Consider the following 27,379-nt stretch of genomic DNA (forward strand, 5'->3'; position numbering starts at 1 on the left):
GGACTGCAAGTCATTGTTAAGATCCTCCCTAAGAGCAATCTATCTTTATGAGTGGTTCATGCCCCGAAGGCAGGTCGGATCACTCTAAGATATGTGAAGCTCTGGAAAAATTTATCTATATAAATATAGATAACACCTTGAGTCCCCCAAATTAGTGTGTCAGCCCCATTCTGGAGGCCCGATCTCATGTGCTCCCACCAAAGAAATTCCACACCAGCCAGTGGGAGTGATCCACTTGCCATATCAGCCTCTTGAGGCCCTGGGGTGGCCCCATGGGTGGCAGGTCTCAGAGCTATTCACAGCCCCTGGTTGAACCTACAAACGGGATAGCAGGTTGACTGAGATCCATGTGGGTTTCTATCTGGGCAGGGAAAGTCTTGCCTGGGTAGCATTGTGGGCTCCACCTGTTCATAGGCAGTAGAAGGGGACTGGAAAATGTTGAGGGAGACGCTTCAAAGCACAGACCTCCATAAGACATGGGGCTTGAGGCAGGAATCCTTGTTTGCCAAGACTAATGGTGGTTCTAAAAGTAGGCATTTCTTTTTTTCCAAATGCCCTTCCCCTGGACTCACTGTTATTCATTTTGTCACAAATGCCCACGGTGTCCAAGGCACTAAACATAATAAGTAATCATCTTGGTAATGGAAAATTCCACCTCCTTACCTAGAGTCTGACAAGCCATCATTGAATTTCCAAACAGCTTACCATCAATGACAGAAGTCTAAATACATACATACTTATAATTACCTTCCAAGGCTCCAAGCACATTAAGGGAGAGAAATATGAACTCTTGCCCCTATATTCATACTTTAATATTTTCTTCTGTTGCCTGATCGTCTGCTTTGTGTGGGTCATGAAGCTGATGAGCTAGATGGCTTTCTCCTTCTAAATGAAGAGCCGTCAACCAAATTAGAAGCACTGAAGTAAAAGCCAAGTAGTAAAGGCCAAAGGCAGGAGTTAGAGCTGTTTGGACATGGAAGACAGAAGTGGGACATGGGGAAAAGTGTGGACTCTTGTGCACCCGTGTCCCAGACACAAAGAGAAACCACCAACAAATGCCGAAAGGGTCCTTTTCCTGAAATACCCGGGGACATGGGGTAACTCAAGCAGTGTAGCTATAGGGCACAGGAGATGAAATGGAGTATGTATCCCATTGAAGGGCCATTCTCCTCCTTTGCCGGGGAGCAAAGCAGAACTTTTTTACAGGGAGGATCCATGAGCAGAAGTTCCATCTTGTGACTTAGCCACTTTGCAGGCACCGGCAGATGGTACCCTCTGCACAGGTATCAGTGTCCTCTGAGTAAACACTGGCAGAGATGACAGTTCCAAGGAATTTGCAAGACATTTTGAGGACACCAGCTATTCATAAGTGGGCTCCAGAGCAGAAAAACACAGCAGGTGCAGCATGGTTACTGTGGCTGACAGATGTCAGCTTTTAATTATACACAAGTTAATACAGTGTTTAATACCGATCAAAAGTCTTTCTCCACTTCCCAGGAAAACGTTTCTCAGAAAAATGAAAAGAACTTGTTGTGCCTCTTTGAACAGATCGCTCGATCCTTTGGAGACTCATTTTCCTTATCACAGAGATAGTATGAGGACTAAATACACCCTGAAAGGCTGCTATGTCTTTTGTGTTACTAGTTACGTGGTCATTCTTTTCTGAGGGTCGACAGTTATCACTGTGTTCTTTGGGTACATGTGAGGGTACAGTAACCTAGTTTTTAAAAAACGTGGGCTTCTTTTCTGGATCCTTCTTCTGGTTGCCAGTTACAGTGGTGAGTAATTATGTGCAAATGCACGCTCTCCACTGAAAGTTGTAAAAGGCAGAAAACTCATTTCTTCAGCGCCCTTGAAAAGCTACAAGACACTAATGCATGTCTGTGTGCCAGCAGTTTAGAAATGAAAATCTCCACATTCCTTGTGCCTGGTCTCATTAATTCTCCCCACCCCATTGGTGTTAAGGTTTTATAAATAAGCAAGACAGGATTGATTTGTTCCATTTCAGCAAACTGTAAAAGAAAACAGTCAAGAAATCACTCCCATCATCATCCCCCACTGCCTCCCCAGTGTGTTACTCTCTAAAACTGGGCAAAAGCCTTTCCCAATTAGGTGAAAGATGATTTCATTTCAGTAATCTTTAGAGAAGTTATTTCTGGTTTGTGCAAACATGCCAAAATAATGCAGCAGGCCTCATAAAGAGTCCACCTTGATTTCTCTCTGGCTGTGGGAAAACTCAAGATGCAGGAAGACCTGATTACCATATTATGAGGATTTATGGTGTTTAGCTGCACCTATGTAGATGTAGCCTAGAGGAATAGAAGGAACATGGAGGAAAGAATCAGAACACCTCGGGGTGTTGCGGGGGGCGGGGGGGAGGCGCTTAAAGGTGTCTGGTTCTGGGTTTACAAACGTTTTTAGTAACATCCTGGAAATTCCAGGCAAAGGTTGCCTTTTGGCTACGGATAGGGAGAGGGGCAAGAATCTTCAGCCAGAGCAGATCTACTTTTGCAGATTTCACAGTTGAGTCTTCCATAGATGATCAGTTTCACCCACCAATATAATCTAAAAACCTGTTGTTACATTGGTGGTTTGAATTCTCCCTCCGACTTCTCAGCCGATTCGTTCTGTCACCTCAACAGTTCCAGTGACGGGGCCCCCAAAGCACCCATCTTTGGACAGATGTTCCCTAAATTCCCTTTTAGCTCTATTAATCCATACCAATGTATGAATATAAACAGGAAATGCAATGGTGTGGACATAAATTGAAGCCGTTTGTCTAACATGACTCATCAACTCTACATAGCTACTCTTCTTCCTATAGCTACTGAGGGCAAAAACAATTTCAAATTTATTTTGTTTTAACATATTTTTAAAACATGTGAAACTACACCCCCCCCCTCCCCATCCTGCCTTTTGACACAGGGTGTTGCTTTTTCTCTTCAAGAGGGAAAACATTCACATCAGGATTGATTTAAATTTTTCCCCCTTTTAAATCATAAACAGTCCTGGTACAAGAAACAGTAGCTGTTATTGATTAAAAGTTCATTTGCCTTGCCTGGGCTGATGATTGATACTTGGAGGGGTGGAGGGGTGTTGGATTTTTGGCTGGGAGATTGGAAGTGGGGCAATTTTGTCACATTACCTGTTCTTTATACGAGTGTTAGTGTTGGAGGAAATTTAGGTCTGGGGAAAGAGCTTTTTTTTCTCCCAAAAAGTTGGTCCAACTTTTGTTTTATTTTGTTTCTTGCTATGCTGTGTTCATCAGCTTTAAGTAGCGGTAGTGCATACGAGCTTGCGAGAGCCTCTCTAAATGGGCTTTTAATGGTCTGTTGAATAAAGCAGCTACCAGTTCAGGAAATGCATGCATTTTATAGGTGCGGATTTTCAAAGCTTCTATTTGTGAGTGCCAGTTGAGAGGTGCCTTTGTATATGTTCTTCACAGACCCAGTACAGCAATAAAGACCGCTTCTGGAAGCATTAAAAAACAAGGAATAAATTTTCTTGTCCCACTTATACTTCTAATGTCAAGAATAATAATTTTTGTGGTTAAAGAAAAAAAAAGTATCTTTCCTTTAGGAAAGTTATTTGAGCCCATCAGAAAATCATAATTTCATAGGAGCGTGGCAATCGAATTCATTGAATGCATTTGCCTGTGATATTTGTAATCAAGGCATAGGGTTTTCAAGAAAGTAAGAAGTGATTAGCAGTTATAACAGAATTCTTAGTGTTTAGTTTTCTAATTTGTATGTGTTATTAACATTATCTCTCTTTTAGTTTTTAACTGAAGCCAACATACACCATATCCTTGAACTTGTCAGTTAGTAGAACATCTGGAAGTAATAGTGATCTTTGCACAACACCGTTTAATATTGACGTATTAAATTTAAAATAACAGAATATATAATATGACACCAGGTTTTATTAGATAGCAATAAAGGCAACAAGTAGCTGTAACCAAACATTTTTTTTTAATGTGGTGGGAAACCTTAGAATTGAAAGATACTCCATTAAATTTATTTTTCTGAAAAATTGGAAAGACTGTTATTTTTCATATTTAATGGCACAGCACCTTGGCTGAAACTGAAAAAATGGTATTTTGTGGAAGCACAGTTTGAGAACCAGTATCATAAATAGAGATGCATGGAAATTCTGAGGTTTCTAGAGATCTTATATATCACAAGTTGGACTTTTTCAAAGTTGATTTAAAATCCTCAGGACCATCTAAGTCTGAAACCAAAGGGAAAAAAGCAAATTAAGAAAATGCTGATAAATTTGACTACTGCAAAATGTAGTCCTTTTAGTCTGCTACGCAAAACTAAAATTAAGAATATTTAAAAGGCAAAAAAGAGAAACTGGAAAACATATTTGCAGCATATATTATAATGTATTACAAAACTGAAAATCATGCGAGTTTGTACAATTCCGCAAGTGACCAACTAGTACTTGGGAAGGTAGAAAAGAGTGGTCAGAAAATACTAAACAATTTACAAAATAAGAAATACATAAAACAATATGCATAGCAAAAATGACCCAACGTTATTATTATCTTTTGACGCTTATTTATTTATATTTGAGAGAGAGAGAGGAAAAGCAGGAGAGGGGCAGAGAGAGAGGGGGATGCAAAATCCAAAGCAGGATCCAGGCTCTGTGCTGTCAGCGCAGAGCCCAATGCAGGGCTTGAACCCAGGAACTGGGTGATCACAACCTGAGCCGAAGTCAGACGCTTAACTCACTGAGCCACCGAGGCGCCTCCAAATTACTCAGTTACTGCTAATCAGAGGAATCCATATTAAAACAATGAAATAACATTTATTTCTATCAATCAGTGGATTTAGAAAAATGGATGCAGTCAGACCCTGCTATGTATGTTAATATAATTTTTAGAAAAATAATGCAGTAACATCTATCAAAAGCTTTAAATTTTTTTTACTTTTAATATAATCAACATTTCCACTTCCAAACATGGGTTACCATCTCCCAGTTTTTCCTTTATGTTAAGGCTTTTGTAGGACAGTCTGTGTATCATTATTTAAAATTGGAAAGATGGAAATAATCTCATTGCTTAATTCTAAAGGACAGGTTAAGTAAATTATGGGATAACATACTATCATACTATCATAACTAACATATCATACTATCAGGCCTTTAATTATTGTGTTATAAATGTTTCCTTATTGATATTAGTAGGTATTCATCATTTTAATGGGAAAAAAGCAAGTATCAAAGATACAGTATGCCATGATTTTATTTCTGTTAGATTATATGTGCGCAGGAAATGGCTGGAAGTTCATATATCACGGTGTCTATTTGTCATTCTATCTGGGTGGGTGGAATTATGTGTGTTTATTCTGTTTGTGTTTTAGTCTATGCAATTTTTTTTCTATAATGATGATGTGTGTCAGATTGAGGGAGAAAACAAAATGTATTTTCCATCCTGAAGAAGCTATCTAAGGAGACCAAATGACATATCTAGCTTAAGACATGTTATTACCTCCAACAATCGTCATTCTTTCTCTAAAAATAATCTCTCTTATGGATTCTTCCTCTTTAGAACGCTTTTCACCCGTTTTATTCATGGGTCATCTCAGCTGGTGACGACTTTCATATTTCTCCAAGGGAACGTATAGTTTGTTTCTATGCAATAAACTCTTCCAATCACCAGTAATGAAATCAAATCACTCTAAATTAGGGTCTTTGGGAGGGAAAGGCCAAGTCAATGAATAGCTTTGTATGATTTGAATGAATCCCTGAAGAAATAAATTAGACTCTTGGCTTTTATCTTAGTCCCAGCCTCTGGAACAAGAATGTTAACTCAACCAGCTTAATGCTTAGGAAAACAAAACAAAAAAACTAAACAAAAAAAAATGTTTAGGAAAACCAAAAAAGAAAACAAAACAAAACTTTAAAGTCTCAGCGTCCAGAAAAGGATAAAGATACTCATTTGATCCCATTTTTTGAGCATCTACCCAAAAGAGCTTAGTATGGACTAAATATGTTTAAAATGAACATCAGGAACAAACTTAGAAGGGAAAAAAAGGAGAAATAACGTCTGGATTTTGGAATTGAGAGACCCGAAGGGGTGAAACGCCAGGGGTTCACAGCTCAGCCCTGCATCTTACAAACTGTGAGAATATAAAGAATCCACTTAATCCTTCTGCAGGGAGGTAATACCAAAGTAAGGATGTTATGATTGTTAAGTGAAATGAAATACATCGTGCAGTAAACAATTAGTAAATATCAGTTTCCTTCATTCCCAGGAGAAGAGAAGAGGGCAGAGGAGGAGAAAGCAGGAAATCTCCCTCACCTCCAACCCTCATCTCCAGAATTTCAGGCACAGCCCTAGCAGTCTGGTGGGGGAAATATATATGTGTATATGTGTGTGTGTGTGTGTGTGTGTGTGTGTGTGTGTGTGTGTTTGGAGGGAGGAATGATGGGAACAAGGGGATATTTGAAGACAATTTAAACATCCATCTGAGAATCGGAACAGCAGCAACAACAAAATCGATAGTTGTAAAAAACAGTAACAACTGAGATAAGACAGCGTCCCGGGAAGCGGTGGGCCCGGAACACATAGATCACTATTTTTGAGACTCATCAGGTTCTCTCCCTACCCTGCCTCCTCCTGGATCACGCGAGGCATCTCAGGTATGCTGCTTAGCGCTTACCCTGGTTTTACTATTTGCCTTTTGTCAGTTGCCACTTGCCAAATGAGAAAACAATTGTTTTCCTCTCTTTACCCAGAACAATGCTATACAAACACAGAACGTGATCTTTAAAAATGCTTTGAGCTTTAGAGAAGGTAACACTTACACCCAAAATATTATTGGTGTTGCTGTTGTTGTTGTGTGCAGCGTGGTTGAAGGTGTTCAACCTTGGAACTTGGTATTCATCTTGGAACTCTGAAGCTGGAGAAAATTCCACCTCTCTTCCAGCCTAAGCGGGAAATAGTCTGGAGGAGATGTGAAATTTTAGGAGCTCTTGAACCATGGTGAATGTGGAGGAAATTTGATTAAAAAAATAGTTTACGAAGGGCACGGTGGGGGCTGGTGATCGGGAAAATCGGAACGGACATGTGGTATGTACCTCGCACTGAGTGTGGTTTGAGAGAGTTGGTGTGAATTAGGAATATCATGAATGTGAAATACATCCACCACAAGGTCTGCTATTGTGGGTTTGAGTTTGGAATCCTGAAGTGTTTCTTTAGGATCAAAGCTTTGGCAGAGGGAGGTGGGCATGGGGACAGGTTCCAGTCTGGCCAGAAGCAAAAGCTCTACATTTTCCTCAGGAGACATGTAGTCTGAGAAAATACATTTGGTTGCTCTGAGTGTACGTGTTCACATTTATTTTGGAGTCCTTTTTGAAATTTCTGAAGTGAAAATGCCTGTACTCTGAAACAGGGCAATCATGACAGCTGTTAATTCTCTGACTCTCTGTCTCTGTCTCTCACACACACACACACACACACACACACACACACACACTAACCAGTATTTACTCTTTGATGTTTTATTAGTGCCACTACTTTTGGGGGCACACAGTGAATTGGAAAGAGTCCTCCTGAGGTCCATTTGAAGCTCTCTGCCCAAACTCTCTGGAGGAAAGGAAGAGCCATGCCCCAGTGAATCTCAGCACATTTTTTTCTACCATAAGTCAGGTTAGTTTTATTTGAGGTCAAAACGGCAATTGAAGTAGGAAATATGCTCCTGGTATTTGGAGGAGGAGAAGGGGATCTGGGCAGACCCAGGCCGCTCTGGCCCGGGTGTCTCACTGTGTCCCAGGGCAGAGGTAGCACTGCCACTCCACTGCGTCACATGAAGAACACCCAATTGGGAAGGACAGCCCTGAGCGTTTGGGCCAGATGTTCACAGCATCTTGCACCTTCCCAGGAAATTGATTTTGGGATAAAGGCGAAGCAGATGACTGGCAAAGGCTCCCGTGATGGAAATTGAAAATGTCAGGGAACAAAAGACATAGGAAATAAGAGTTCCCTTTGGATGCAGCTCTCTCGGCAACATCCTGTTCCCAGCCATGAGCCCACCACTCGGCCGAAGGGAATGAAATCCAAAAGGGAATTTGGCCCCATTTCCTCTGACCTCTTGAGGTGGCAGTGGAGAAGGATGGCTCCCCATTCCCCATCTCCCAGTCTCCCTTTTCTCCCTCCAAATGGATGACTTTAGGGGGAGCAAAGTCTCTCCTCGCCCACCAAGTGGCATAGAAGCCAATTCTTAGAGTAAGGTATTAGATGTTATTTATATCTGTAGCTCTACTCCCTAGCAATAAGTACTCAATAAATGTTTGTTCATTGTGTGTGTGTGTGTGTGTGGTGACGGGGGGGGGGGGGCGCGGTGATGGTTAAGATTTCTGGAGCGCCTCCCCTGGGTCAGGGTGCCAGGCCCAGGGACATAGTTTTATGTGAGCTATCTCACTCACCTCTTCTACCGGTTCGACGAAGTAGGTCATCAGAACTTCTCAGAAAATGGAGGCACGTGGAAATTAATGTCATATTTGAGCTGTGAGGGGTTGGTGTTTGAATCGCGAACTGTCCACTCCAAAGAATGATCTCCTTCCATACCGTGGTGCTGATTATATCCTCTCGGGCAATGCGTAGGCAGCACCATACTTGCAAGGTGTGAAGTTGAACAACATCCGCTATTGTATCACTGTAGAAAAAGGTTCTCCAAACTCTAATTGTTCCCACATGTTGGCTGAGAGACCAAATCGCTTCTACGTTCTTTTCTGAAGGAATCCCTTGGACTCAAAATCAGGGCAGAGTCATGTAAAAGATTTTACTGAAATGGAGTCTTTGAATGTGCTTCTAGCATTTCCCCTCACTGGATGTGATACTACGTGAATCAGGCTGCCCTTCAGAGCTTCAGTTTGTTCAGCAAACAGGAATATGTCCCATCGCCCGTACTCTCACCACGGAGAATGGTCTTAACTCAAGGATTAAATTAGATGGGCTTCGTGAGAGAATTTGAAATCTGCCAGATTGTTAAGGTCGGAGACACTGTCTTTTATCTTTGTAAACCCCAAAACACCTGGGAAAGTGCTCAACAGGTTTGTGAAATGGGTGAACTGGTATAGCTTTGCATTCAAATACAAGACTTCCATGTTTCTGGTTCAATTTAGATAGTTGTCACGGCAATCAGCGGTCTCTTCCTTTCCAGTGGCCTAGGGGAGGTGGCGGTAAGTTAGAGGGCACTGGTTGTCTGGTGAGCCTAAGGAGAGGGTTTGAGATAGTTAGAGTCGAGCCATCTGAAGGTGCACGGCTTCAGCAAAAAACCTAGAACCTAAGACTAACGTGGGTAGCAGGCTGCCCGCCTTCAAGGACACATATGTACTTGAACAACAAACATATCAATGATGACCAATGTTGACTGATGACAACCAAAGAGTTCTTGAATGATGCCAGAGAAGTGGGAGATTTCCTCTCTGGTTATCAACATGGCAAAGACCTGGATTTTGATTTTCTACCATCCTGACTGGAACATATTAAATTAGATTTAAAGAAACAAATGTGTGTGACACTTAATTGCCATGGCATTGGGAATGAAAGTTCATACTTGTTAGAAAGGCCATACATAACTTTTGACCTAAGGGTTGGTTATGTAGCCCATATAGAATGTGTGTAAGTGACTTACCACCACATGAAGACGCTTCCTAATTAATAAATGTGGCTGTACGAAGCCTTTTGGGAAGCTCTGGTAGAAAACACTCCCATAGATCATTCAGAAGCTTCTTAATTTTTTTTATGTTTATTTATTTTTGAGAGAGAGAGAGAGAGAGAGAGAGAGAGAGCATGTGTGGGGGAGGGGCAGAGAGAGAGAGGGAGACACAGAGTCCGAAGCAGGCTCCAGGCTCTGAGCTGTCAGCACAGAGCCCTATGTGGGGATCGAACCCGTGACCGCAAGATCATGACATGAGCTGAAGTCAGACGCTCAACCGACTGAGCCACCCAGGCACCCCCAGAAGCTCCTTTAAATCCTGTTTATATTCATGTTATTGTTTAGGCTTTATGCATGTAAATTGACCTGAGCCACACAACAACCCCACAAGGTAGATGATAATATTACCATTTTACAGATCGTGGAAGACGAGCGACAAAGACAATAATCCAATAATCAACCTTCTATATTTAACAGTGGCCCAGAAAAGCTGTGTGTGTTCCCACGGACTAACAGTTATTGATTCTGAACGCACAGCTCATGTGACAGGTGTCTTGGCAAACAGGAAATGGATGACAGAGCCTTCTAATAACTGTGTAATTTTAAGAGGCAGATCAAGAAGACATGAGTATTGGATGGGGAGCAGATGGCTTTCATATTTCTTTACTATGTAGTACACAGTGAAGAGAATGCAGAGTCCACTTGGGTGATGGAAAACCAAAGTTTCCTGGCATGTCTAACACGACTCTCTTCTGCTTAGGGAAAACACAAAACACATCACAAGCACTCATTGAACAAGCACTCTTGAGGTCTGATCATCAAATTATCTTCAAGAGGTTGGAGAGAGAGAGAGAGTGAGAGAGAGAGAGAGCATAAAAAAAGAAAGAAAGAAAGTATTAGAACAAAGACCAACAGCAATATTTTGTTCTTTGTTCCCACGGTCTCATCATAGCTGAATCAAGTTGCATGCATATATTAACTCTGAAAGATGTGAAAGATAACCTTCATGATTCTGACAGCTGGTGTTGCACAGCAACTGGGGTCATGGATTCCACAGCCTTAGCGAGTATATCGTCAAAATGTTTTGGTTAAGGAGAATAAAAAATCAACAGCTCTCCCTTCAAGCCTTGTCTACCCTAAAATACTTTCCAACAAAATTAAGTAATACATCCATCAAATCATGTGATTTTTCAGTCAGCTTCTCCTGTCCATTCTGCACACTTTTCTTCCTCCCTTGATTGTTGCCACAGCATCAGAACCACCCACCCCTCCAGCTTCATTTAGAGCAGCCTCCACTGGGCCTAGGTATTTTGATTACAACCACAGATTGACTGACCTCCCATCCTCCCATTTTCCTTCCAGGGACGCTTGTGGTTTAAGCTAAATACCATGCAGCTCTAACCACTTAAAACAGAGCCACTGATTAAGACACAGCTATAACAATTGGATGCAAAGCTCCCGTTCTGAGAGTGACCAACATCCTGTGCCCTGACAAACAGCCAGTCCAAACACGCTGGAGGCTAAATGGAGCTTTGGTGGAAGAGTGGTTAATTGTGTGTTGGTTCCCATGGACAGAGTCCATGTTTCCATGTGTCATTTCCAGACTATCCAAGAGGAATTATAGGAGAGGCCAGATGAAAGGCTTGGTATGAGTGATAAATAGGGGCGAGAAAAGTGGAGACTAGTTGGGTTAGATGAACTCCTGAGAAGGTTATTTGTGGACATTAAAGCTGGGCATTGTGCCCTACATGGCTTGGATGTAAGCTGTCCTTGCTTGGATGCCTGAAGTCCTATCTTCACAGGTTCAATGTTAGGTTCCAATTCCTCATCACAAAGCTTTATTTGATCTATTTTGGTTTCTATTTGACTACAGATGTTTATTGAGCACCTTCTATGTGCCAGGTACTAAATGCCAGAAATAAGAAATGAACAAGACAGATAAGGTCTCTGCCTGGTTTGCATCCCATTGGTGGAAACAGAAAATGGACAAGTAAACAAGGTTACTTTGGATCATAGTAAGTGCTATGAGGAAAAATAAAGGAATTAAACAGGGAGAGAAGCAAAAGAGTAACTGGGATACTAGAAATCCCCTTTAAATTAGGTGTTCAAGAAATGCCTTCCATAGTGGAAAGTGGAGGAAATTGTGAGAAGACACAGAGCCAGTGACAGGAAGATCTGGGGGCGGGAGATCACAGAAAGCATTCGGAGGGAGGGGGGAGAACTACAGGAGACAGTCATAAGGTAGGAACTTAGGGTTTGTGTGTCCTAAAGGAAGCCACGTGACTGAAGCATCCTGAAGAGAGAAGAGAGCAGACCAGAGGAGGTTGGGGAGGCCAAGAGAAGCTACATCATGAAGGACTATAGGCCATGGGAAAGAGTTAAGATTTTACTCCAAACACATTTTGCTTTCTTCACTTCAACTCAGCGGTCCATTCTCCTAAGTTTATATCGACGGTTTGATTGCTACATTAGGGATATCCAATCCTAATCTTTGGCCAATACCAAATTGAATTATAAGTATATAGCATTGAACTGTAAGTATATAGATTGGAAACCATTCACTAATGGCTCTTTCCATTAAGCTTTTTATGGCAAGGATCTGTTCTCTCATTTGGCATGTCCCACTCAATAGCTTCTCATAATTTACCATTCTGCTTTGGCAGAAAATAGACATTAATTCGAGAGAATGGCTTTTGGAGATAGGTTTTACTTTTGTCAGTTATCGATGATGGAAAACTATAAAGGATGTCTTTCTGAAAAGGGGCAGGTGATACCTCTCTTAGCCTGTTGTTAGATCCAAATGAACAGTTTTATGTGAGAGAAAAAAATTGAGATTCCAACTCAAACTTTCTAAGTTTTAAGTCTAAGTTTACTAAGAAACTGTGTGTTAAGTAAGACTACGCACCTGCAGTGAAATACTGAGTAAAATCAAAGACTCAAGCCTGGAACTAGTTTTCCCAAAAATGTACACTGAACAGTTTCCGCCACATGATTTTACAGGAGTATCCATAATCTGCCATTTCCCAGGCATCTGGGCTCATGAATATTCAGACAGGTAGAGTGCTGAATACTTTATTGAATGATGACATCTGGCACTCCTGGATTAAGTGATGCTTCTAGTCCTAGGAGAAATAACTTAGTTTACTACTAAGCATACTCGTTTTTATATAGAGTTCACTTATTAATGAAAAAATACATTCTCTATCAGTTCAATGAATTTTTTCTAGGCAATAACCTTGTACAGGATGTGCTAAGGTCTAGAGAAATACTAAGTTCCATATTTATAACCTTGTACCTGATATTCACTAGTTTTTTTTTTTTTTTTAGGAAGTTTTGTTTTTAAGCCCCAGGTACTATTCAAGATACTGAGTCTACTTGTGTCTCTGAGAAATTTTATGACCTTATTTGATAAGCTGCAATAAACCTACTTTAATAAAAATCTGAAACTCTAGGATCTAAGTGTTAAATTGGCCCCAAGGAAATTTCTGGAAATGTATGGGGCCATGGTGAACTGTAGACCCCAGCTCAAGACTGTTTGACCAAGGACCCTTGGGGATTATTAATGTGTGTGAAAATCTTTTATACATTTTGTCTTTCCATTTCTAAGGCACAACAACTACAGGCATAGATTGTAGGCAAAGTATATTTACATTTCTTAAATCCGTGTTTCCAATTCCAAACTATGCATTCAGATCCTGTTGGTGGTGGCGAAAGGAATCCCTAGACTTGGACATTCCTTGCTTTAAAGGGTAGGGTATTGTATATTTCCCCAATATTTGTGCCTTACTGCTCCTTTGAGAACACAGATTCTCTGCATTGATGCTTCATTTCTTCACTAGCAACCCCCACATCAGATCTTAATGGTCATGGTGCCCACTGTACATAAGTCTTTTCTCTAAAAATATCAAATCGTCCAGAACTGATAGCTTTCATGGAAAGTCCATTACTTTGTTACTTCTGGCAGGCACATGTGTTTTCCTTTGGCTGGCCAGGCTAGTGGTGTTTCCAGCAGCGTGGATAACTGGCGACCCCGTGTAGTTCCTTCTCTTAAGCCTGTCAAAGTCTTGTCTGACACAGGTAAACTGGACATGACTGTATAAACATACCAGGGCATTTGGTGACACCTCTAAACTGTGACACCTTGCCAGAAAGTCTCCCTAGCATGTCAGTGAGTGGTTAAATCTTTCTGGGTCCAGTACAGTGCTTCACCACAAGATAAGATTTCTGCAAGCAGAACTTTGTCTTCAAGGTTTACATTTTGCTTAAAACTTGAGCTCCAAAAACTTCAGGTCAAATTCCATTGCCATCGATTTTCCCCTTGCCATTCAGGGTTGGACAGTCCCCCAGGGTTCCTTCTGGAACCTTGAGCCCATTACTTTCCAGTTGCGTTTCTGCCCTTTTCACTTCTCAGCCTAAGTGTGTTTATCCTGACTCATATACTACCTTTCCCTTCCAGAACACGTTTAAATAAAATTGTAAATAGGGATCCAAGTTGCTTTTTCATTTTGCATTCCACGGAATTAGTGAGAGGGAGAGTGGCTTTGGCACTCTCCATACTCTTGTATAGAACACCCTCCATACTCTTGTATAGAACTGCCCTTGGGGGAGGACTCATTGGCTTTCCACGTTCTGCTGAAGCTGATGGACAAAGCATGGGAAAGTCAGACATCTGCCCTGTAAAGTAATCCTCCAGTACTTGTTGTGCTGTCCTCTCATTTCTGTCATGCTAAGCATTCTATTTAAAATACGTCTTTGTGGGGAGCCTGCGCGGCTCAGTTGGTTACGCGTCCAACTCTTGACCGCAGCTCAAGTCGTGATCTCATGGTTGGTGAGTTCCGGCCCCACATTGGACTCTGCGCTTACAGCATGGAGCCTGCTTGGAATTCTCTCTCCCTCTCTCTGCCCCTACCCACTCGTGCTCTCACTCTCACTCTCAAAATAAATAAATGAACTTTAAAAAATTAAAAAATATATATACACCGTCGTTTTCCTCCAGAGGAAAACTCTCTTAAAGAAACGACCACGGTTTTCACTCAGCACCTTGCCTCTCCTCTTGGTGGACTCTCAATTAGTTTGTGTTGAACTGAACTGAAAACCAGTTACACGAACTCATTAGGTTTAACTTGGTCTTAGAACACAGCCTGATTAGTTGATAGCTCTTCTCCTTAAATTTTCTATTTTCGGGTACTCTGTATTTTTCAAGTCTGAAACTTTTAAACGCAAGGGCCTAAAGAATTTCATCCATAGCCACAGTGGCTGAAGTGTTTTAATTCCAAGGTAAAAATATGTACTGCCTCATCTGTAGCCTGCATATAGATTTATGTTTGGATCTTCAAGATAAATTTGCCTTCTAAAAGATCACCTAGGATAATGGAAGAGAAGCTTCCATCTATCTTTACTAAAAATAAAACCTCCGGGCTTAATGGAACACAAGATGTCTCCCTTGCACGAGATATAATGCAGCTGGGGTAGAATTCTCTGATGGGTTTTTAGCGAAAAATGCCCTAGTCTCCTTCTCATTCCCTGAAGCACTGGGTAGCTGCCAACTCATTCAGAATCTGTAGGCATCTGGTAAAGCTCTGGTTTGATTGCCTCGGTCAGGTTGGATAGAAGTAGACCCAGACATTGCTCTTCTAGACGTGGCTTCTCTGTTATTGCCTTGAAGTTTATCCACTCTGTAAGCTCAATCACCTTGAAAATTACCCTTAGTTTTCCATCACTCACATTACCTTCGTCAGTTTCTTAGCTACTTGGATTTTGTGTGGAATATTTATCAAATTAAATCACACCGATGGGCCCTGGGATCCATGAACTATAAATACATTTATAGTTAATCATCCAACTAAGTTCTTTCCCGAGATGAAAAAGATATATATATCAAAAAGGCCATCTTCTAGGAGTTTCCAGATTGTAAAAATGCGGATCTTGTCTGCGTTGTGATATGCCTCTAACAGGGATCTGTCTAGCCTCCAGTGGGAGAAAGAGCTTTAGAGAAAAGTGGTAGCCCTTGGTTATCAAAAGGTTAAGTGTGACTTTGGTGCCTTTGGGGGGGGTATTCTTTTTTTTTTTTTTTTTTTTTTTGGTCAGGATTAAGCATAAGCAGAGGTAATTTTGGAGTTAATCAGATTTCAAAGCATGTAGAATTTTTAAGTCTGCATTTGTGTATACCATAACAATGCTTTATTAATAGCTTCTTGATCATACCACTTATTAGTGGAAGTGTCTTCATGGATAAGTGGATAAAGATTGATTTGAATCGATTTATTTATTCACAAAAAGAGAAAGGCTTCATGTTTTCATATCTTTTATCTGTGAACAACTTTCAGACCCTTAAAATGGTCTATGAACATGTCCAACTCAATACGTTTCAACTTGAAAAACTCAAAAAATATGTGAGAACTGATAAATGATGACAGAGCCCAAGTGAGGGTTTTAAAATAAGTAAATGATGCATAAAATTACAGAATTGTACAAACGTTTTATAAGAAGACATACCATTGCCCAAATACCATCCGCCTATACACACTCCTCACAGAATCTCCTGCGGGCTCTCAGAAAGTAATAAGACAAGCTTTGTGCTGCAGAAACACACAAGAGACACAGGAGGTGATGATGGTCCCAGATACCAGGTGGAAGTCTAAAAGGTAGATGAGCTTCAGAACTTTCTTTTAACAGAGGTTCTCGGAATAACAGAAACTTAGACGGCTTTCCTACATCCCCAGGGCTCCCAGTGGATTCTCTTTCACAGCTGCCTGATACCGGTCATGTTGAGCAAGAGCCCCAGCTGTAGAATAACAGAATAGTAGTAGAAAGGTGTCACTTAGCCATATGTTATCTCCTGTCTTATTCTTTTATCGTGTGGTGTATTATTATTCCTGTGTTATTGTGGTCGCAGCAGCTAGAATATGTGGTTTGTGGGCAAGGATGCGAAAACACCACTTTTAGGGCTAAAAGTGAAATCTATTATCTCATGTAACCAAATGCTGAAGCCAGGGGTTTGAATTCTACCAGCCTCCCTCCCCTCCACCTTTTACTCTCTCCTTTTCTGTCTTGGCTTCTTTTCCTGCATGCCAGTCCTGTGCTAGCTCTAAACATGGCTTCTGCAGCTTCCAGGCTCGCATCTCAGCTTTGACATCAGAGCAGAATTGAATCGAATGGTAATTTCTGTATTTGTAGTAAAAACACAAGGCCATGTTCAATTCCCCCTAAGAGTGGTTGCATCTTAAAAAACATCAGTCCATAGATTAAATGTCAACACAGAGTTCCTGTATTTTAAAACATAAAAGAGATTTTTTTTCAGTTAACTTGTCCAAATAAAATATGAATGTCAGTAATAATATAGGAGTCAGGCAAATGAAAACCTCATATACTTCAGGTGAGAATGTAAAGTGTCACAACCACTTTGGAGACCCGGATTTGCAGTTTCTTAAAAAGTTAAACATATATTTATCATAAAATCTCATTTGTTCACCCCTAGGCATTTGTCCAAGAAACATGAAAGCATGTGTTCATAGAAATATAGGTACACCAATAATCAGAGAAATCTTATGTAACAGTGCAAAACTGGTGACAGCCCAAATGTTCCTCAACAGGCGGATGGATAAACAAATTGTGGTATAGCCATACAATGGGATACTACTAAGGAATAAAAAGGAATGAACTGTTGATTCATACTACAACATAGATGAATCACAAAATAATTATACTCAGTGAAGGAAATCAGACAGAAGAAAACTACATATTGTACGATTCTACTTATTTAAAGGGAGAGAAAGCAAACTCATCTATAGTGACAGAAAACAGATCAATGTTTGCCTGGAAGAGTAGGAGTGTGGAATAAAGAAGAGCAGAAGGGAGAGATTATAATGGAGCTTAAGACAATATTTGGGGGGCGCCTGGGTGGCTCAGTCGGTTAAGCGGCCGACTTCGGCTCAGGTCATGATCTCACGGTCCGTGAGTTCGAGCCCCACGTCGGGCTCTGTGCTGACAGCTCAGAGCCTGGAGCCTGTTTCAGATTCTGTGTGTGTCTCTCTCTCTACCCCTCCCTGTTCATGCTCTGCCTCTCTCTGTCTCAAAAATAAATAAACGTTAAAAAAAAAAAATTAAAAAAAAAAAAAAACAAAAAAAACCCCTAAAGTTAAAAAGACCTAAATAAATAGGAGATCTACCATTTTCATGGATCAGAAGACTTGTTAATAAATGTCAATTCTTCCCAAATTGATCTAAAAAATCAACTGCAAACCCAGTCAAAATAGCTTTCTTTTTTTCTTTGGCAGAAATTTAAAAGCTAATTCTAACATGTATACAGAAATTCAGAGGACCTAAAATAGCTCCCCAATAAATATTTTATTTTATTTTTTATTTTTTTAACGTTTATTTATTTTTGAGACAGAGAGAGACAGAGCATGAACAGGGGAGGGCCAGAGAGAGAGGGAAACACAGAATCTGAAACAGGCTCCAGGCTCTGAGCTGTCAGCACAGAGCCCCATGCGGGGCTCGAACTCACGGACAGCGAGATCATGATCTGAGCCGAAGTCGGAAGCCCAACCGACCGAGCCACCCAGGCATCGCCCCAATAAATATTTTAAATAGAAAAATCAAGTTGGAGGACTTATACTCCCTGTTTTTAATCCTATAAAGCTATATTAATCAAGATATAATGGTGTTGGCAAAAGGATAGACATATAGATCAATAGGATAGAATTGAGAACCCAGAAAATAGACACACACACATATTTGTTCAATGTTTTATGATAACGGTGCCAAGGTACTTCAATGGGTAAAGTATATTTTTAATAAAAAAATAGTGCTAGAACAATTAGAAATTAACCTTTAAAAAGATGAAACTTGACACTTACTTTTGCCATACAGAAAAATTAACTCAAAATTGATTGTAGACTTCACGGTACTAAAACTAAGATCCTTTTGGAGGAACATAGAAGCAAATATTTGTGACCTTCAGCTAAATGAAGATATCCTAGATTGGACAAAAAAAAATCTGCAAATGATAAAAACAATTGATACAGTGGAGTCCAACAAAACTAATTTTGCTCATTAAAAATAGTATTACAGAAATGAAATGGAAAGCCACAGACTAGGGGGAAATATTGCCAAAACATGTAACTGACAAAGAATCTATGCAAAATAAAAAAGAACATGTACATCTCAGTACCGAAAAGACGGACAACATAAAAATATAAGTAAAATATTTTAAAGCCCACGCACCAGAGTAGATTTGTAGATGACAAATAAGCACAGAAAAATGTGCTCAAGATCATCAGGGTAACATAAATAAAACCATAATAAGGTATCAACACATACGCATTAGTATGGCAAAAATTTTAAAAACTGACCATACCAAATGTTGGCAAGGATATGTACACAAGCAATTGGTGCTCATATACATTGCCAGATATCCCACGCATTCCACTCTATGTTTTTGCTCAAGAGAAATAAAAACAAAAGTCCACTACAAAACTTGTACTCAAATGTTTACTGCAGTTTATTTATAAGAGCCCCAAACTGGAAACAACTCAGGTTTCTATCAACTAGAAATATTTTTAATCAGACCTAATTTTGAAAAACAAACAAACACATTCAGACCTGATTGGAAAGCCTGTAATCACATGTTTTTCTCAACTTTTAGAGTCATAGCCAGATGTCTTCATTGTCAATTAAAAAGTTCTGATTTTTACTAAAACTTAGAAGACACTCTTCTAGGATCCATTAGTACCTCTCTTATAAAGGGGAGAAGAATGAGGCTCCATGAGTTTCGTTCTTAGTAACTGCCGTGCACACAGCATAATGCTAAAAGCAACTTTAAGAAGGGCCTCCAGAGCTCTTTTGAGCTGCCAATTGGGTATATTACAACCAAGATCAAGAGGAGAATAAGGAACAGGAAAGGAGGCTTAAAAAAAAAAAAATCTAAGGCCTTCTATGTCAGACCAGACTTCCCAAGGTCCTGGCACCAAGTGCCATTTATGAGGCCATTCAGGGCACTGGAAACGAGAATGTCCTTAGAGGGGACAACCAAAGTCAAAATCCCGTAAGCCATACCCCTTGTGTGGAGACAGTCACTGGAAGATCTGAATGCTCTCGGGGACCTCAATCTGCGAGGGCTCAGATAACCAGTGTCCCTGACAGGAACGAATGGGGCCCCGGCTCTTGATGTTAGCTCCCCTGAACCAACCAAACCCAGAGCCTTTGGTAACTCTGGAAATAGAAGGAACACTGGTTGATTTCCTTCTTGACACTGGAGCCACATTTTCTGTCCTCCTTTGCACTCCCGGCCAACCAACCAAATGCAGCACAACAATTAGAGGCATCTCCAGAAAACTTGTGACTAAATTTTTCTCTCAGCCACCAGGGTGCATATGGGGAGACTTTTTTTTCCACATTCTTTTTTTTGATAATGCCAGAGAGCCCCACTCCCTTGCTAGGAAAAGACATTATGACTGAATTAGGGACTATAGAGCCACTAGCTCCAGGATGGATAAACAATTGTCTAGATATATAGTAATCTGGACACTGAAGATCAATCCTTCCTTGAAGGAAAATTACATATGCCTCATGGAGTTGTTCCTATGCAAACTGGATGGCCAAAGGAAGATTCGAGGATTGAGAACCAAAAACTAGTTCAAAAGCTTACTTATTCTAAGCAACAATATCACAAGATCCAAATAAATATGGAAGAGGGAGGAAAAGCTACAGTTAAATTTAAAAAATCAATGACCAGATAGGTCAGAGACTTTTTGAATGGCTACAATGCATCTTTCCTTCCCATGGTGTGACCACCTCCCTAGGAGGCATTGCATTTGGAATATTAATGCTCGCTGGTCTAATATTCTTTTTGTATGTCACTCGTAGAAGTTGTTGCATATGCCAGAAAAATAAGAAAATTTTGCTAGCCCAGACATTCCAAATACCCTCCCATTATTTCGGACCTCTGGATCGACCTCTGACTCTGCCCTGACTGGCATACCCCTGTCAAAGCCCCCTTGCAGCAGGAAGCAGTTAAGATCAGTCTTCCTCCCAATTCCTAATGGCAGTTAGGAGTCACATGTTCGGGGGGGGGGAATGTAACAGGAAAAGATGGGATTCAGTAGGCAGAGAGGGAAAGGTTAGGACTTGAGGTCCTAGGTGGGAAAACACACACACACACACACACACACACACACACACACACACACAATTTTGGAACAATGCTGGGAGCTTCTGACAACAGTGAACCCCTTCAGGGGTAAGATTACTCTTAAGAAACAAATGTCTGTGCCTTGGGCCCAAATAACCTATAAGTGAAAATGGAATCAACTTAGAAAAGAAGAGGAGGGATTGTGAGAAGTAAGTGAGATGATATATTTTCAGAAATACCATAAAAGCTGTACTGTCTAGTTAACAATAGGTTTACAACCTATTGGAAATATTTACAATCCCCCACCCCCACCCCACGGAGTCCCAAACCCTTAGATACTTCATTCCCTGGTACTTCTTCCCCTCTCCATTTTGCAGGCTTATTTTTTCACGGGCTCTGCAATGAGCATGTGCCAAAGAACTGAAGTCTCTGTGTCACCTCAGGGAATGTACTTTTGTTCCAATCAGACCACTTTTTGGCCTTACGTGGGCCTAGGCGACTTCCAGGTAAGGCTGTAACCTCTGTTATACTCAGCCAATGAGGAATTAGGGGACGGACTTCACGCTAGGAGACAAATTGCCTGCTGTAACTGCCGGAGTGTGACAGTCCATCAGAAACCTGCTCTTGCAAAGACGTTGATTAAAGCCTTACTTCACTGTGGGGGTGGGGAGAAGCCTCCAAATAAATGCAAACTCCGTTTAGTTTATTTTCATTTTTTTTAATCGAAGTGTAGTTGACATATAATATTAGATTAGTTTCAGGTGTACAACATCATGATTCAACAGTTATATACAGCATGAAATGCTCACCACAATAGTATATTATAGTATTACTGACTGTATTCCTTATGCTGGACTTTTCATCCCCGTGACTTAATGACTTTATAACTGAAAGCTTGTCCTTCTTTTTAAATTTTTTTAATGTTTATTTACTTTTGAGACAGAGAGACACAGCATGAGCAGGGAAGGGGCAGAGAGAGAGGGAGACACAGAATGTGAAGCAGGCTCTAGGCTCTGAGCTGTCAGCACAGAGCCTGACGCGGGGCTCGAACCCACGAACTGTGAGATCATGACCTGAGCCGAAGTCGGACGCTTAACCGACTGAGCCACCCAGGCGCCCCGGAAGCTTGTCCTTCTTAATCGTCTTCACCATTTCGCCCACTCCACCTCCCTTCCCCCTTGACAACCTTACCAGTTTTTTTCTGTATATTAATGAATCTGTTTCTCTATTTTATAACCTTTCTTCCCCATTTTTCTTTCTACATGTCTTGAAAGGAGGGAACCTTTCCAAGGGGACACTCACTCCCTGGGCTCTGCAGAGAAACCCCAGCTTATATGACAAGGTTTGAGTCACCAGTACCCCATGTCCTGGCTGGTGCACCACAGTTCAGCAGCATTTTCTGGAATCATTTTGATGAGAAGCCAATTAGAAAAAAAAAAAAAAAAAAACCATGAGAACCATTTGGGAAGCAAACTTTTCCTTTGATGTGTGTTAGTATGAAACCCAGTATCTGGCATGGGCAATGTTCAATCTTTGAAAACACACACACACACACACACACACACACACACACACACACTTCTCTTAGTACAAAGTTGTCACTTGAGCAAAAATCTTTTATTTTTAGCTCATCCAATGATGAGAAGCTATTTGGCACAGACTTAATAAAACCTTCGTATAAAAGTGCCAGAACTTCCATATAGAGTGTAACTTGAGGAGTTATCTTGATCCTCAGAGAGCCATCCAGCTTTCCAGAAGGAGGCCAGTAAAAAGTGGGGAGGGGTAAGGCTAAATTGAGAATGCTGAAGGGGAAGTCGGTGCTTGTAAATATGCCTTCAAATTTTACTTCAGAGTTCGGTCTTTACATATGTCCAAGATTGGGCTCAAGACTGGGCTGCTGGTGTCACAGTGAATTCTTGAGATCTCTGGAACTCCTTTTTTCAGAAGTAGGTATATTTGGGCTACAAGGAGAGGAAAGCTAGTAATACACGTGAAAAAGTGATGGAGCATATTAACTTAATACACTGTATTCATTAAATCTAATAAAAGCATTGATAATTCAAATCCTTCAATAATCCCGAGTGTTCATTTTATTGGTAAATCCCTACCGTTTTCCATGCAGTCTTTCAGAAGAAAGTGTTGTAAGTTTTTCTTCTTTAAGTTAAAAAGTGTCCAGGGGTGCCTGGGTGGCTCGGTGGGTTAAGCGTCAGACTTCAGCTCAGGTCATGATCTCCCTGTTGGGGGTTTGAGCCCCATATCGGGCTCTGTGCTGACAGCTCGGATCCTGGGGCCTCCTTGGGATTCTGTGTCTCCCTCCCTCTCTGCCCCTCCCCCCTCATCCTGTCTCTCTGTCTCTCAAAAGTAAATAAACATTAAAAACAATGGTTTTAAAAAGTGTCCAACAGAAGGGAGAAAGGAAAAAAACAGATTTCTGGGAAAAACTGACACACACTTGGAAAACTTACTTCTGAACAATTAAGAATTGGATCCATTCCTATGAAAGTGGAACAAAAATATCAACCAATCCACGTGGGCTACTCGGCCTCAAATGTGCTCTAAACAGCAACATGTATTCCCTGTGTTTCCCTTCGTGCCCTACCTGCAGTCTGGAGAGAGACCCATATACTCTACGTTGGAAAAGTCCTTTGCATTCCACACAACCTTCGTTCAAATTCCCTTTGAAGAAGAAAAGTCACAACTGAAGAGCGATCCCGGCCCTAACCTCTCCTCAAAAGGTAAGTGGTCTCCTAGTAGCCTGCAGACCAGCAGGGCCTGATCCAGTCGATACCTCGGTTATTCGGCGTCCCTCGGAGAGGAGAAGATAGTCTGGAAATCAGACCTTGTGTGTCGTTGTAAGACAGAGCCTGACGCTGAGTATGTCACACAGTACCAAGGACAGAAGGCGAAGTATAAATGAGCTTGAAGGGGCAATTGGACTTTCAATTGCCTGGTGAGAAATGACTAATTAAAATGAGAAAAAAAAAAAAAAAAAAAAAAAGAGGAAAGGGTTCTCAGATTACATATATAGTAGGCCCCGGAACAAGGTTTGAGCTGGGCAGGCCCACTTATATGCAGACTTATTTTTCAATAAATACAGTACAGTACAGGACTGTAAATATATTTTTTCTTGCTTATCTTCTTCATAAGTCTTTTCAGTAGCTTATTTTATTGTAAGGATACAGTATATAATATGCACACCATACAAAATATGGGTTAACCGACTGTTTATTAGGCTATTAGTACATTATTATATAAATATATAATATTTATATTATATAAATATAAATAATAATATATATAAATATTATATATATTTAATATATATAATATATAATATTATAATATATATAATAAATATAAATATTATATAATATATATTATATTATATATTATTAAGCTATTAGTTTGGGGGGAGTCAAAAGTTGTATGTGGATTTTTGACTGCATGGGGGGTCAGCAGCCCTAACTGCCTCATTGTTCCGGGGTCAGCTGGGAAGTATACTCACCTACCAGGGAGATTCAATTGCTACTAAGGCCTAATAGGTAATGATGGATAGCCAGGGTGTATGCTTCCTCAGAAGCAGGAATAAACTGAAATGTAGTCTTGTTGAAGCCAAGTTGAGAGATGGCTTACTGTTCCTGCTTCAACAGGCATGTCTCAAATCTCATCATTGGGGGCAGGAGGCTATGGATATTTTGATTTCTGGCAAAAGTCTCATATGTGAATTTTCCCTCACCTCCTTATCGCCACAAAACTCTGGCTAGCTAGACTTTGGAGCATACAAAAAATATACCTTTTAAAATGTGTGTTTTGGGGCATCTGGGTGGCTCAGTCACATGATGGCCCAACTGTTGATGTCAGCTCAGGTCAGGATCCCACAGTTCGTGAGTTCAAGCCCCACATCAGGCTCCACGCTGTTGCTGTTGGCACTGAGCTTGGGATTCTCTCTCTCTCCCTCTCTCTTTGCCCCTCCCCTCCTTGTGCTCTCTCTTACTCTCAAAATAAATAAACTTTTTAAAAATGTGTGTTTTGTTCCAATTTAAATGTGCTTAAATAACACTAACTGATCTTGGTAGAAAAGCTTTGAATTAGAGAAATATCTGAACTAAATTTATTTTAGAAGTGGAGTTTTTATAACTTTTCTATACTTAACATATTTGAAGTTAGGCTAACAATATGTTGCTAAAGTGGCACTCAGGGGACCAATTTAGTGAATGCAGAAAACGATTTTAATTATGCATGCCAGATATTTATATTTAGATTGCAGCTGTAAATTGCTTGGAAGTCTTTTTTCACTTAAATAGCTTAAAAATTGCATTTGCAATCTTTATAAAAGCCAAAGATTTATTTAACAAGCTCTTCCTTCTCACCCCATGAAACTTAAACTATGTAAGTTCCTGTCCAATGAGTCATCAATTATAAATGAAGGTATTCTAAAATTTCCTTAAATAGCAACTCTAAGGATTATGCTCCGTGTGCTTTAATTAAGTCTTGTACCTTCACTGTGCAAAGCTGGAGCCTACATGAAATATCCTCTGTCACGGTCATTTCCTATAAAAATTTAAAACCTGCCTATCTTCATCATTCCTAGTCCCCTTTCCCACTGCTACTTTTCTCTTTAACATTTATCACTATCTAACATACCATACCGTTTATTTTTCTTGTTTGTTTATTGTTTGTCTCCCGCCCTTGACTATAAGCTCCCTGAGGACAGGATTCCTTGCTTGTTCACGGCTATATCCCTAACACCTAGTGAGAGGTGCCAGGAACATAATATTTACTCAACAAATCATTAAACAAATGAATAAGTGAGATGTGTCTGAGTTTTGACATCTTTTCATACAGAACTACAGACATTTATGTATTAGGCACATATCAGGTTTGCTACTCGCTGTGTTCCACTGAACGACAGGAGAGAATTCTGCCATAAACAAGCCACGTCTTCTCCCTCACCAAGGATGTTGCCTGTGTGAGTAAACAAAAACCCAAGACCATTACAGAAGAGGGGAAAGTGGCTGACCATACCCGAAGGTGGAGATCGTTGAGGAGTATTTCCATGTTAACCTTAATATGCGTTAAATCTTAAAGGAAGAGTATGACAGCACTCCATGTAGAGGCAATTACAAATTAAAACGTCTTTCTCGGGAGACATCACCAGAAATAGGCGGGGGTTATGTAGCTTTTCAAATTTTATTCAATCAACTGCCCCACTACAAGCCTAAAATTTGGTCATCCCACCCTTCATCTTATCCCCTTATTTAGTTACCTTGATCGTTTCTTCCCCAAACCAGTCCCCCATAATGCAATTAATTACCTTCTCCAGTTAACTGTGAGCATGCACGCGTGAGTGTGCACACAGCACACACATTCATGCACAGAATCCAAGGGTTTTTGTGCTAAGTTCTTTGACATTTTTAACACACAAAAATAGCAGATAGATTTCTCTCTGCAAATCTGAAAGTTTGATTTTTAAAAAAAAAAAAAAAGCTTTTTTATTACTTTGGAGAAGATGATAAGCTTCTCCCTCGCTCTTTGGTTTCCAATGTAATAAAACTTCACTAAACTGAAAAGGTACCACACTGCTTTCAATTATAAGAAGAAACCTTGGGGTACCTGGGTGGCTCAGTTGGTTAGGCGTCTGACTTCGGCTCAGGTCATGATCTCACAGTTTGTGAGTTTGAGCCCCATGTCAGGCTCTGTGCTGACAGCTCAGAGCCTGGAGCCTGCTTCCAATTCTGTCTCCCTCTCTCTCTGACCCTCCCCCACTTACACTCTGTCTCTGTCTCTCTCTCTCTCAAGAATAAATAAACATTAAAAAAATTTTTTTTTAAATAATAAGAAGAAACCAGAAAGACAACAGACAGATGACTTTCCTCTAATTTGAATTGTCTTGGAAAAACAAAGGTGATACAAGGAACCTCACAATCAACCTATGCCTGCTGATGGACCCTGTTCGGCTAGCCATGATAACAGGTCCCAGCCTCTGGCCAGGAACTTTGCCTAGCCTATGAAAATCAAAGTCATGGATCTTGTGTGCCTTTCATGAGTATTAAGCACTGTGATCATGTTTCATAAAAAAACATTTTGAAGGGAATTTTCTAGGTAACCAGAAAGCAACCATTTATTTGCTAAAAATAAGAACATGGCATAATTTCTAATTCCAGACCAGATTTCACTGGCCCAGATCCTCTCCATAGAGATTTGGAATGATACCAATTCCGTGTTTTCTTGATTGTCGGGACTTCGGGGAGCTTCTCTGCCACGGGTCACTCAAAAAAGATGAAAGAGGAAAATATTTGAGGTTCACACTTTATAAGAATGGAAACTTTTAATGTTTGCTTAAATTGTGGAACTGATTGAATGATACTATTATCCCTGTCCTACACCAAACAAAAGAACACCCTGTGAGGGCTAAAAAGTTGAGCCAATAATCTAGGACTTTTACAAGTGTATATAAGAATAGGAAAAAAAAAAAAAAAAGGCAGCAGCTATTCACCTTTATTAAAATAATGGAAGAGGGTCACTTGGGTGGCTCAGTTGGTTAGGGGTCCAACTCTTGATCTCAGCTCAGGTCTTGATC

General features: G+C 40.5%; 1 long non-coding RNA gene across 4 annotated transcripts in view; it reads right to left on the reverse strand.

The window, feature by feature from the left end:
- Positions 1-3,902: 3,902 nt before the first annotated feature.
- LOC132686018 (uncharacterized) overlaps positions 3,903-27,379 on the reverse strand; it is a 147,210-nt gene continuing 123,733 nt past the window's right edge. For all 4 annotated transcript variants that reach the window (XR_013553234.2, XR_013553235.2, XR_013553233.2 and 1 more), the window contains 2 exons: positions 8,434-9,221; positions 3,903-6,952 (listed from right to left, as the gene is read on the reverse strand). This is a non-coding gene — a long non-coding RNA (uncharacterized LOC132686018). The remainder of the gene's footprint in view (positions 6,953-8,433; positions 9,222-27,379) is intronic.

The sequence above is a fragment of the Panthera onca genome, chromosome F1 (assembly GCF_046562875.1).
Source record: "Panthera onca isolate mPanOnc1 chromosome F1, mPanOnc1 haplotype 2, whole genome shotgun sequence".
Taxonomy (NCBI): domain Eukaryota; kingdom Metazoa; phylum Chordata; class Mammalia; order Carnivora; family Felidae; genus Panthera; species Panthera onca.